This window comes from Typopeltis vanoorti, chromosome 20 (assembly GCF_054136105.1).
Source record: "Typopeltis vanoorti isolate ZY-2024b chromosome 20, IOZ_Tvanoo_1.0, whole genome shotgun sequence".
NCBI lineage: Eukaryota > Metazoa > Arthropoda > Arachnida > Uropygi > Thelyphonidae > Typopeltis > Typopeltis vanoorti.
This window is the reverse complement of record NC_143568.1, coordinates 58,697,027-58,710,563: the sequence shown is the minus strand read 5'-3', so window position 1 is coordinate 58,710,563 and position 13,537 is coordinate 58,697,027.

Here is a 13,537-nt window from a genome sequence, read left to right as displayed (position 1 = left end):
AAACACACACGTGTAACCAGATCAACCCGAAATTGTACGGGCATTTTATTTTTTACGTTATATATTCTAAGTGCTCTTTCACTTTTACAATTCTGCCGGAACCGTAATAAATTAATATTTCGGTTCCGGCCAAATAAGTAAAAATTGTATTTTGAGCTAAGTGAAAGAAAATAATAATAATTGGTTTTGACCACACGTGCACCAAAAATTAAAAAATAAACAAAAAAAAATGCTTTCTCCTTCCTTTTTATCCGTAATGCATGGGGTAATCGTTGCTGTTTTCTAATACCAGACTGCAATGGTCTACAAGGTGCCATTAATGCGGATCTGTTTTTTTTTTTTTTTTTAAATAAAGAACTTCTAAATTTTTTGATTTGGGTTGGGCTTTTGTTGTTGTTATTATTATTATTATTATTATTATTATTATTATTATTATTATTATTATTATTATTATTATTATTATTTCAAATGACTGCCGAAGCAACTAAGGCTATGAGGCCACTGCAATCACCTGTGAACTGTATAGGTTCTACTACTCTTTCACCACCATATTAGAACGGCTAACTCGCTTTCAGTTGAAAAGCTCTTATAAAAGTTCTTCGCATCCTGGACGAGGTTCGAACTCAGATATTTTTGCCTTATAATCCTAAACGCGTGCTACCGCAATAATTCTTTGTGTGTGTGTGTGTGTATGTGTGTGTGTGTGTGTGTGTGTGTGTGTGTGTGTGTGTGTGTGTGTGTGTGTGTGTGTGTGTGTGTGTGTGTGTGTGTGTGTGTGTGTGTTGTTCGTGACTCTTTCTACTACTACTTGCCTGAGATTATTCAAAGATGAAAAGGAAAACGGATGTTAGCAGTGAGTAGAGTGGATAATACCCACTTGAGTTATCGTTATGCATCTAAAGAATAGTATAAGATTATTTTTGTCATCTAAACTCAGCATATATTGCTGGCAAATAGACAAATATAGTATGCTTATAAACAAATATAAGCATACTATCATACACGTCACATGGCAAGAAATGTAACTACCAGTCAGTAGGACTTCGAGATCCTTGCACGAGCCATGTATCAGCTATCACATGACAATAAACTTCCAATCAGAGGTGCTGCAATTCATTCGTAGTTCTTCATTTTACCAGATTTTTATATTCGTAAATTGATCGTAAAATATTTATCTAACTGTTTAAGGAGCGAATTGGTTCTGAATAAACAGAAGTATCAAATATATCCGAGTAACTGGAGATGTGACTTGGCATTCATCTTCTAAAGCAATATACATAATAAACTATTGAATATTGCTATCAGGGAGATGCAATTTGAGTGATGGAAGACTGGTAATTGAAGTAAAGAAGCCTTCCTTCGAAAAATGTATCCAAGGGATTAATGTGGAAATCTAATATTTCTAGCGTTTGCATAAGGATTACCAAGTGATCACGTCAGCTGTACGTTTATTAGTGTTATGTAAATGAAATGGAACTGAAGTTCGCCTTAAAATGTCAATAATTCAGGAATTGTTATATAATTCATATACAAACCCGTGTAAAGATTGACGCAAACATATATTATCCCTTCCAAAAATAGCAAATAATGCAAACCCAGTGCAAATAAGAAACAGTGTAAGGGTACACAAGAGAGAGAGAGAGCAGAAATTATCGACCGTGGTTTAGGACAGTCAATGAATCTTGATAGGTAGATGTTATATTAGTAATTTCTTGTTGTTTCAGGCTTCAGTAAACTGTTTCAACCTTTTAAAATGAACCGAAACCGTTGTGAAAACTAAGTAGATTTAAAGATGATATAACGCTAATAAACCCCAAAACTTCAATACAGTCATCATTGTAATGGTGCTGTAAATATTGTGACTCTGATAAACGTGCATTATGTATAAGTTGAGTTTGGTATACTTATCATTTTTTCACAAACTCTAATGCTTATGCACGACTACCAAGTAATCTATCCCAGCTGTGTGTCTTTTTGACCAGAAGAGGGATCAAAGAGATCCCTTTTTAACCAGGGATCTCTTTGATTCAAAGAGTGATTCAAAGAGATGGAAACAACTAGATGTTCGTGGTGATCCTGCGACGAATATTCCCGAAGATCGCAGTTGCTCCCCAACTACTTGTATATGCAGTTCGTAGACTGACACGGTGTTATCGTGAGTCATGATGGTGCTTTTACACAGTAGGCCAGAGCATTTAGGATTAATGGGTAACCGCAGCTCATACAGTAGCATTCGTTCATGGTGTCTTGTCATTTAATGCATACTGCCATGATCTTCTTTACTTGATTGTGGCGCTCTCACTCATTCTTTTACAGGATAGATGGCTGGTAATCAGCAAAAGATGAATTTCTTTCGCTGCTTTAACTATGACATGCAGAAAAAAGATACGTTACACATCTGCATATGATCATGTTTCTACATCGTCCTGTCATCTTACAATATTTGGTGTGAACATTCTCGAATTACCATGTTATTATCTCTTCCACTCTTTACCATCGGCTCGTGATTTCACCCCCCCCCTTCCTTTCAACTCTAGTAGTTCATTAAGCGCCACGGGAATAGGTTCCTCGAACATATAGTTGCAATGTGTTTTAGCCTATGTTACGTTCTATGGATTAATGATCTTCTCTCATTAACCTCAAATCCCATTTTTAGTTTTGATGTTTATAAGCACTCCATAATGTCTATTTCTTCATTTGATAAACCATTTAGTGTTCATATGATCAATGCTTGAAACTGACCTCCTTCACATATGTCGTAAACATTAAAGCATCAGCTATTATTCTCCAGAGGAGAATGATGAGCTTCGAGAATGGCAAAATGTAAGTCTGTCCTATTTCTTTAAATCTGATCTCATCACGATATTTTTAGGCTGATTACTCTTCTAACTATTCTTGACACAAACATAGCGCATCCATTGCCTCGTGTGCCTCCAAAAACTTGGTACCTTCTCCGTTCGAAACACTCTGCTTGTACAACTCATAGCGATGCATCGCTGCATAAATCGAAAGCCCACCAAACCTCACAATACTGTTTTAGACTGCAATGCGAAAAACTTCCTCAAATAGACTTGATACTGTTCAAAGAGGAGAGCAGAACCTGCTTAACTGATGACTCTTCCTTCCCTCACTGATTCGCCCCCTTCACTTTCTCGTAGATTTTCTTTTTCTACGTGATGTTTTCTTATGTACTTTTATACTACTTGTAGTACTGCTCTACAGAACTGCTATAACTTGAAGCACGTGAGGAAAAAGAAAAGGAAAGCTGCTGGTTAAATACATTTACTGAACTAACTTTTCATCATTCTTCTGCAGGAAATATATTAATATGTTCCTTCTTTCTCCTCGACCACTTATTCACAAAAATACACACACAGCACTATTGTGTTGTAGGTTTCTAATATCTCATGTACGGAATTAATATAAAAATGCAGTGTAATACCACGTCATTATGACGCCATCTCGCTGTGTTACAAGGAAGGTGAAATAGTAGATATGAACTTTAGATTTATTTACTCTACCTCTGAAACAAACGAGCGGTTTTAAATGCGTTATGATATTTGATCTTCTTCTTAAGCACATAACACCGTGTGTGTGTGTGTGTGTGTGTGTGTGTGTGTGTGTGTGTGTGTGTGTGTGTGTGTGTGTGTGTGTGTGTGTGTGTGTGTGTGTGTGTGTGTGTGTGTGTGTGTGTGTGTGTGTGTGTGTGTGTGTGTGTGTGTGTGTGTGTGTGTGTGTGTGTGACTAGACAAATAAAACAGTCTTTTGAAAATGCTGGCCAAGTTTCGTAATTATTTCGAAATATTTTGGAGAAGAACAATCATAAGCGCGTTGTGTCTGCGCCAAGAAACAACAGAGAAGTTATAAATAATTAGCAAGCTTTTTTTCCCTTGGATATATGCAGAAAGCTTCTTAATAAAAGAGGAAGTGTGCACCATTAGGACCATGCACAAATCAGATTAGAGACGAGCTAAATTGCGTAATAAACAATTTGTGGTGAAGTCTGAGGTGTGGTGTAAAGATAACAGTCCAAGTCTCGATGCCTCGCCCATTTGTGGAATGCTTTCATATTATTATAAAAATTAATCTTAGAATGAGGAACGACAAACTCGGTAGTTCCATGTGGAACTACCGAGTTTATCGTACTTACACGCATCGTCAAAATCTTATTCATGTCTTGAGTGAAAAAAATCGTGTTGTTTCCTCTTTAAGAACAAAGCATCAATTTCTAAGATTTTTTTTTATTTCTAAGAAATTCTTATTTTATTTATTCCTTATTTTCACTTGCTGTTTTTCTAACGTCCTGTGATGGCTCGTTGTCAATGTTTTTACAAAAAGTTTAGTATTTTTGTATGTTTTTCCTTGATGTTTTATGTGAAGATAACCCTAAATGATCCAGAGAGTGTCGAATAATCATTCATAAAGAACACAACGTTTCTCTCTCTCTCTCTCTCTCTCTCTCTCATCCTCCTTTCATCATTCCATTTTATGTTAAAATTCAGCATCGTTTGATTTGACGGAAGTATACATACTCTGAACCATCCAAATGACAACACAGTATTTATTGTTGTTTATGTTGCTGTTTCGTTTGTTTTTCCACGAGTGTTGCTATTGAATTTCGTAACATGCACGAATTGACTTTTTTATAGTACCGCTGACATTTTGACAAGATGTTCGTTGCATCATTTGTGTGTTCATTCTGGTTTTTCATAAGTGAGAAAATCCAGACATCGTAGCGTCTTAGATTTATCACTTACATCAAAAGACAGCTTTCTTCGAGATGGACGAATGCTTTTAATCTTGATGGAACCTGAGAAAAGGAAAGCAATGAAACGTGATGGGTAACAGTAACTGCACTTCATATAAATCTAAAAAAAAATAGCTCAAAGAAACTCTTGCTTAGAGCGTCTTTTTGTGAGACAGAAACATGGCGAGAGTGCACTGTTAGTAAGTAAAATGAACTTCTGAAGAATGCGTTTCCTTCTTTCATTCTTTATGCCGTAGGCAATTGTAATATTCTCCATCAGTTCTCCATCATTCGCTGAAATATTCTCCAGCAGCCAAGAAGCGAGTTTTGTTTACAGAGAAGAAAATGGGAAGGAGAATTATAAGGCGATTATAACTGTACTTCATCAATCTGATTTCTCCAAAGTATTTCGTAGGCATTTATTGTCTACGTTGGAATATATTTTCATCATCATCATCATCATCATCATCATCAAATTCCTGCCATGTACCCTCAAGGGGTGTACAGGATATGACAGTACTACATGAAAAAATTACATCATTACTAACTTCCTATCTACAATTTTCCTCCAAATCAGTCTGTTACTTGTCAAGACTCCAACATTATCAGATCTTATATCTCTATCGTCTAAGGCACTTTGTACCGTATCAATCCACCTATATCTTGGTCTTCCTCTGGGTCGTTTTCCTGCCAACCTGGCAGAGAACACTTGTTTTGCTAATCTTTCCTCTCCCATTCTATTTAAGTGACCATACCACCTGAGATTAGCTCTGCTAACGCATTCCTGGATGCTGACAATGTCAAGTTCTTTCCTAATATCCTCATTTTTAATATGATTTTGCCATTGATGCCATCTGTTCACGCCTCTAATCTTTCTCAGGACTCTCATATCTGCGGTCTCTAGTCTTTGGTCAAGTGTTTTACTTCTGACCCAACTCTCAGATCCATAAGTTAAAACTGGTTTGAACACTGTCTTGTATACAGCTAATTTAGTGTTCCGACTAATTTCTTTCTTATTCCATATGAATTTATTCAATTGACTTCCCACGATACCAGCTTTGCTGATTCTGTTGTCTATTTCTATATTTAGTTTACCATCTTCAGTAAAAATTGTGCCTAAGTAGCTGAAATGTTTTACTTGTTCCACAGGTTCTCCATTCACAACACAGTTGACATTTTCAATGATTCTGCCTATTTTCATTGTCTTTGTCTTTTTATTGCTGACCTTCATACCATATCTATTACAACAGCTATTCAATTTAGTCAGGGAATCTTGCAGACTTGTAGCGGATTTATTTAGAAGTATAACATCATCCGCATAAAGCAAAGAGCTGACATTAACATCTCCAATTTTGATATCTGGTTTAATACCACATTCCTTCATAATGTGATCCATATAGATAATGAATAACAGAGGGGATAATGTACATCCTTGTCTCACACCAGATTTAACATTAAACCATCTTCCTGTACTTCCTTCAATTCTAACTGCTGACTCACAACTCAAATAAAGACTAAGTATTGCTTGATATAATGCCCCATTGACACCATATGACTGCAGCGTATTGAATAGCTTCTCTCTTGGCACCTTGTCATATGCCTTTTCCAAATCGACAAAACTTAAATACAGATCTTTGTTATATTCCCATGCTTTCTCGACTATTTGTCGTAAAGTGAAGATCTGATCCTGACAGCCTCTATTTGGCCTGAATCCAGCTTGTTCTTCACCAAGCTTTTCTTCCACAATTCTTCTCAACCGTTTCTCAAGTATACTTGCATAGATCTTGCCAGGAACACTCAGTAGGGAAATACCTCTGTAATTCTCACATTCAGTTTTATTTCCCTTTTTAAATATGGGTACTATGAGAGCTCTACTCCAATCATCGGGAATTCGTCCCTCTGTCCAGGCTTTCTGAACTATGCAGTGCAGCCACTGTAAGACTCTTATACCACCATACTTCAGCATTTCTGGTCGAATATCATCTACTCCTGCTGCCTTTCCACATTTCAAGCTTTTGATGGCTTTATCAACTTCAAGTATGGATATGTATTCCTGACTGCATGCCTGGTCAGTGTTTTTTATCACTGTGCTATCATCACTGCTTGTTTCATTTAGCAGTTTTTCAAAGTAATTACTCCATACTTCAAGGATATCTTTTTCTCCTGTTTTCATTTCACCTTTATCATCTCTAATTCCTTTAACAGCACTCTTTCCTCCATTCCTAAGCTTCTTCAACAACCAAAAAAAAATTTGCCACCTTCTTGATATTTATTTTCTATATTCTTGCCAAAGTCCTCCCATGACTTTTGTTTAGATAGTTTTACACACTGTTTAGCTTTCTTACATTTGTCTCTGTATTCTGTAAGAGTAAAAGCTGACTTATTTGCCAGGAACTTTTGATATGCTTTCTTCTTTTCCTTCACTGCCTCTTTAACTTCCTGTGTCCACCAGGGAGTTCTGATTTTTTTTATCCTTGCACACAACCTCACCACATGCCTCTCTGGCAGAATCAATCAATGTTTCCTTCAGAGTTTGCCACTGAATCTCCAAGGTTTGATTCCTGTTCTCAAACTCTTTCATTTTCTGTTCAATAATATTTCTGTATTTTAGTCTACAGTTCACATCTGAGAGCTGCTCAACTTTTATTCGTTTTAAAACTTTCTTACATGTTATTCTTTTCAATATGAAATTCAATTTTATCCTGCTCAAGACTAAATAGTGATCACTTCCAATTTCAAATCCTCTGTACACTCTGGTGTCCTGCACCAAGGAGAAAACATCACTATCAACAATAACATAGTCAATGAGACTTTTCTTATTCCTAGCCTCTTCTCTCCATGTGAATTTGTGCACATTTTTATGTTGGAACATGGTGTTAGTAATAACCAGTCCATGTCCTGAGCAGAAGTCCAACAGATATTTGCCATTATTATTAGCTTTGCTCTTTTCTCCAAATTTTCCCAAAATATTTTTGTATGTCTCACAATCATTTCCTACTCTGCTATTTAGATCCCCAACAAGGACCAACTTTTCCTTTTTCATTGTGTCAGTTGCTTTTTCTAAAGCCTCAAAAAATTCCTCCACTTCTACCTTAGTAGAACCTTCTGTGGGACCATAGGCACAAATAAGTCTCATTGTCCAGTTCCCCATTCTCATATTTGCCCACATTACTCTACTTGAGACTGACTGCCATTCAAGAAGATTAGCCTCGTATTTTGTGTTGAATACTATGGCTACTCCTTCTTTTCCTTGATTGTCATTGCCTGAATATAACATTTTGTATTTATTGCTCAGAAAGATCTCACCAGTTTTGGTCTTTTTTGTTTCAGTCACCCCTATTATGTCGATCTGGTACTTATCTAATTCCTCAGCTAGCTCCATTTCTTTGCCATTCAGGCTTCTTACATTGATAGTACCGATCTTTAACTCTGGTGATGTTGAGTTGGGGTTTGTTTTCAGATTTGTATTTTCAATTCTTTATTTCAATATCAGTCTTTAGACAATTATCAGACAATAGTCTTTTCAATTTCAATATATTTTCATTTAATGTAAAACTCGTGATTTTATCGATTGCAAAATGCAGATAGAATTTACTACGCTTTTTTGTTTAATTATCCCAAAGAAAAGTATCTGTCGCCGAGCGAGCGAACATATACCACTACTCAGAACTGTAGGCGTGGCATGTTTTTTACTTCTCTGTTTACTCCAGTGAAAACTGATTATTAAAGAAAATGAGAATGAAATCTTCTTTCAATCGGTGGTCTTTCGGCAAGCATATGCAATACCAGATTTATATAAAATTAAAGCCTTCCAATTTCTTATTCAGAGATTATCCCTTGACTTCATTTAATATGTCTAATCCTATAGTATTTTCTGAAGTTTATTATAATAAGTAATAATATAATAAAAATATTTTTAAGTTCTAATCTACAGTCATTTTTATTAGCTTAAAAAAAGCATCGCATAGCATGCGATTCCTGGGAAATGCAAAATCATGAATATAATTTAACTTACTGAAGTTTCAAACTATCAAATTCAATTTCTTCTTCCAAATTCGTACTCATCAAATTTCAAATTTATGTAGATTATGTTTTCCAAATGTAATTACAATCACATCGAACTCAATGCAGTTAGAGAAAAATATGTGCATTATTTTACAAGTATACAAAAATTTATTCATGTTTATGAATGAATCGCGTAAGCGATACAATGAAGTATGATATGCACGCACTTCAACGTAATTAGTATTATATATTAACTCTACAAATTTTAGAATGCATAATTTATTTATAAAATACAAGTTGCTTATTTATTGAATAGAATAATTTATAAAATACATAATTTTAACATATCACTTGAATATTTATTGCCATTTATGTTTTTTTAACTGAATTATAAAATTTTACAGAACTCGAAAACTGTCGCCAGCTGACAAAATCTACTCGCATGTGAAGAATTTTGCAGATAACGAGTAGATCAGGCTGGACAAAACAGAATATTTCTTTAATTATTAAAAAACGTTTCTAAAGAATATTTTTACTTTAAGAAATATAGACAGTGATCAGTTTTACGGCGCTTTTATTAACTTACTGAAACATATTTAAAAAACGGGGTTCGACGACGCACAAAAATGCACTCTCCCAAGGGGAGACTGCATTTTTGTGCGTCGAGTAGGATTTCGCATAATTTGTCAAGTACTCCACACACACACACACACACACACACACACACACACACACACACATTTAGAGTAGAGCATAATACCATGTCGCATAGATTTTGCTTGGAGGGTTTGGTTTCGGAACTATTTCCTTCACCCGCCAATATATTCACGAATACATTTCTGGGAACTGTAAATGGCCTCGGTATGGCGATACTCCCAGCACAGAATTCCATTCAGCGACCACTAGAAACATGTGTAGCATGCATCGTACTATTCTTCTCTGAATCGAATTCTTTCTCCAGTTTAAATTTATAAAGGGGATGAGTAAGCCATATATATTTTTATAAACTTAAAAGTCCCTTCTTATTCATCTTGCTATTCTGATATATAAAATACGGAATCAAGGTTTTTTTTCTTTATCAGTAGGACCTCTTACCAGATATTAATCTGATTGTATTGCTCTGCACTTTTTAATCTACCTTTTAACTAGATATTCGCTTAGACACTTTTATCTATTGTACTGTATTTGATTTTGTATACCAATACTCTACATTTGTCTTACTTTGTTTTTTTTTTTTTTCAATGAATACTTTCATTTTCATAGGTATATTATATTATACGTCCGCGCAATTAGCCTAGTGGCTTTGCGTTTCGCAACCATATGTCAGGGGAAGGAGTGTCCTAGGTTCGATTCTCCTCGGAGACGTGAAGAGCTGAAGGATCAGCCATAGCCAAGTTGGCCGGTCTTGGGCGTGGACGGCAGCATTTTTCCGTCAGTTTATCTGGGGTTTTTCATCCCTCAAGCAGGCAATCCAGACCCGTGAACACACAGGCTACAGTCATAAAAATACGACAAGGAAGCAACGGGAAACCACCTTGCTTCACTATCTCCCTAGTAATCAAGAGAGGAAGCCACAGGATCAGATTATATTATACATATAAGTATTCCATTAGCCGTTCTGACTGTTTTAAGTTTTAATAAATTTAGAAAACTTTATGCAGAACTAACTACATCAGTTCATATTTCATATTGTTTAGTTCTTAGGTCCTTTATCTTCTGCTGTTATTCTATTTATCCTTTCGGGAACGATATACTTGGATTTTACCCAAATGAAGAATTTTACATTTTAAACTATTAAATCTGCATTACCATTTTTAAAAACCATTAAGCATATTTATATTTTCTGAAGCACTAAGGCTAGCCGGTCTGTATTAACTAACTTTCATACTTGGACTTTTCAATATTTAATAAATATTGAAAAATTAACAAACGCACATTTTTGCACTTCTGGTCGACTGCGTCATCCTCCTCTCTACAACCAGCAGGATGTTGTTTTGAATCCCACTGTGTAGCATGGATATTGTTTAAGCCTTTAGGTAGGAGATGAATTTCGTCGCTCAGAGTTAACAATCTTCTTATGAACTAGCTTTAAAAATTTGATTCTTATTCCCATCCACGATGCTACATGTACGATAGGTTTACGGCGTTGCGTAGGTGTGGAAAAAATTGACCACTCATTTTTAAGAAAGCGATACGATCTCTACTTCTGAAATTAACAACCGGTTCATTCATCTGTTCACAAAATTTTAATTAGCTCCTATGTAGCAGGATAACAATGATAATTTACAGACAAAGTCATTGTTAACAATCCCAGTTTGAAATACTCGATCAGACATTCAACAAATGAAAAATATTTAGAGATACAAAAACGTAGTCAATACTGGTCACATTAATTAACTATTCACTAAAAGCAATCCAGTTGCTTTTTTTTTAATCTGTGGATAGCAGTTGGCTGATTACATTACAAGAATAAACAAATCGCTATGAAGCGAGTATACTCTCTGCAAAGGTTGTGTGTGCTTAGAAAAGTTTGCTAAGGATGAAAAAAACACCAGATTTCGAGATAAAACCTATTACCTCCCTTACAAGAAGGAATAAATCACCCTTAGAGTTGAAAAGTTTGTATAAATGTTTCCCTGACACAACGAAAGAATTCTAGTTCGTGTGTTTACAACGAAAGGATGTCTTCGCTACCGACTGCGCTACGATATCTTTTATTCGTTGTCTGCGAATAAAATAATTACTTCATCGCATTGACTTCATGGCTTAAAAAGAGCTGCAAGTAATCCTAGTAGTGTTTGGAGCGATGAAAAATATCAGAAGTGCTGCTTTAATTGCTTGTAAGATCCCTTTCACCATAATAATTGAATCAAATGCAAAAAAAACTCATTTAAAAAATCATTACTGCTCTCTTCGCTGCTGCATTCACGTGATTCAAATCACTTCTAGAAGAGGGTGCTATTGGCAAATTTCCAACTTCGCGAGTCTCTGAAAAGACTTCTGGACAGATAGCTGTGATGACTTCGTTGGCAGTAGTCCAAACTAAACGATGTCTTTAAACGGTCTATCGGCTTCTTTCTCCACCCTTTTTACCGATATTGTGTCCATCATACGAAGAAAAGAGTCAAAGAGACACCCGCCCGTACATTTCGATCTAAAGAAAGACTATTTTTCTAATTGGAAGTACTAGATATTAAAACTTTTCCCTGGGATATTCCTTATTTGTTTCTTGGTGTTGATGGATAGCTAATCTATTTTAAAAAAAATTTAATCTCAAGGGAGTTAAGCTTAAGTGTAAGACTGAAAAAGTCACGATTTATTAGAACAGAGAATGTCTCCTAAGAAAAGAAGTCCGTCTGAGTCTCCTCCCACATCCCAAGATGTATCACAAGCGACACAGATAAATGTGCTGATGGAATGCGCAAGAAAGGGGATGTTGTAGAATTATTCTGAATGATTCAAGTGTCAAGACTTGTTACTAACAATACGTGACGGGACTGGTAAAAAATGGAAACTACTCAAAAGTTCTGCCTTATTTCTTGAATCCATAACAGATCATTAATCTCGCAATGGAATGAAGGATGGTGTTTAGATGATTTTTCAGTCGTTTTCCGCGTTCTAGATAGTTATTTACAAAATAAATGGCGCCAACATGCGTTTGATGGAACGTAGCAATTCATATAGAGAAATAATCAACAATGATTTTGATTTCGCAACTCTATTAAGGCATCCTTTATTTGAACAGCTACAACTATGGTGTGTTGCACTATTAACCATAAAGAACTCATTTAAAAGAATCTATCATCAAAAAATTATATCGATCAATATAATTTAAAAAATTCTTAACTTATAAGAATTGTTTACTCGGCGGCGTTGTTGGTTTTGACTGATCAATTATGGAGAATAACAACGAACACCAGTGTGAAATATTTATATCTGCAGTGCAACTCTGCCCTCGAGTCACAACTGCACCACTTTTCAACCCCCTACTTCCCCAGCGGCATTCTGACACTAGGAATGAAACATTTTGCTCGTCACATGAATAATCAAATATTTCCACTTGTCTCCCTCCACTGAATTTGCATCTGACAAACGTTTGTAGCCTCGAGCATACGCTTGAACCGCAGTGCAAACTCCCGCGAGAAATCAAGTTCATTATTAGCAAATATCTTGTTACAGCTGTTCAACAATGGAATTCATTACTACTGGCTGCAAGTCACGTGAGGTAGGTAGCATCATTAGGTCATGTGTCATACGAAATCTGCAAGTTGTAAATCCGAGATGTCTCGAGCTATGCTACGCACGTTGGCTAATAAGCATATTAAAGAGCAACTAAATCTTGGTGACAAGTGCAGTGCAATAAAAGCTCGTTAATCACGGACTGAATTAATTTGCATCGCACGTCCTACAGTCGGTCATATATCTAAAGCTGTCCTAGGAGTTGAAATATCTGTAAAACTTCATAAATGTGACATGTAAGGAACTTAAAAAGAGGAGCATGCACTTCGTAAAGAATATGATGAATGTTAATACGTTTTTATCTAATGGCAGCCATGTCACGTGACCATTTTTGCAGTCGATTCGTCAAATGTCCATCCGGCATGAGATATACAGTATATTTTTAATATTTAGGATTCTTAAAAATGCATAATTCCTAATAATCATTTGGCACGTGATTATTGAACAATAGTCTTACCATATTTAACGAATAATTCAGCGCCCTCTACTGACTATTGAGGACTAAGAAAGCGCTCCTGTCGCAGAAAAAAGAAACTTCGCGATGTC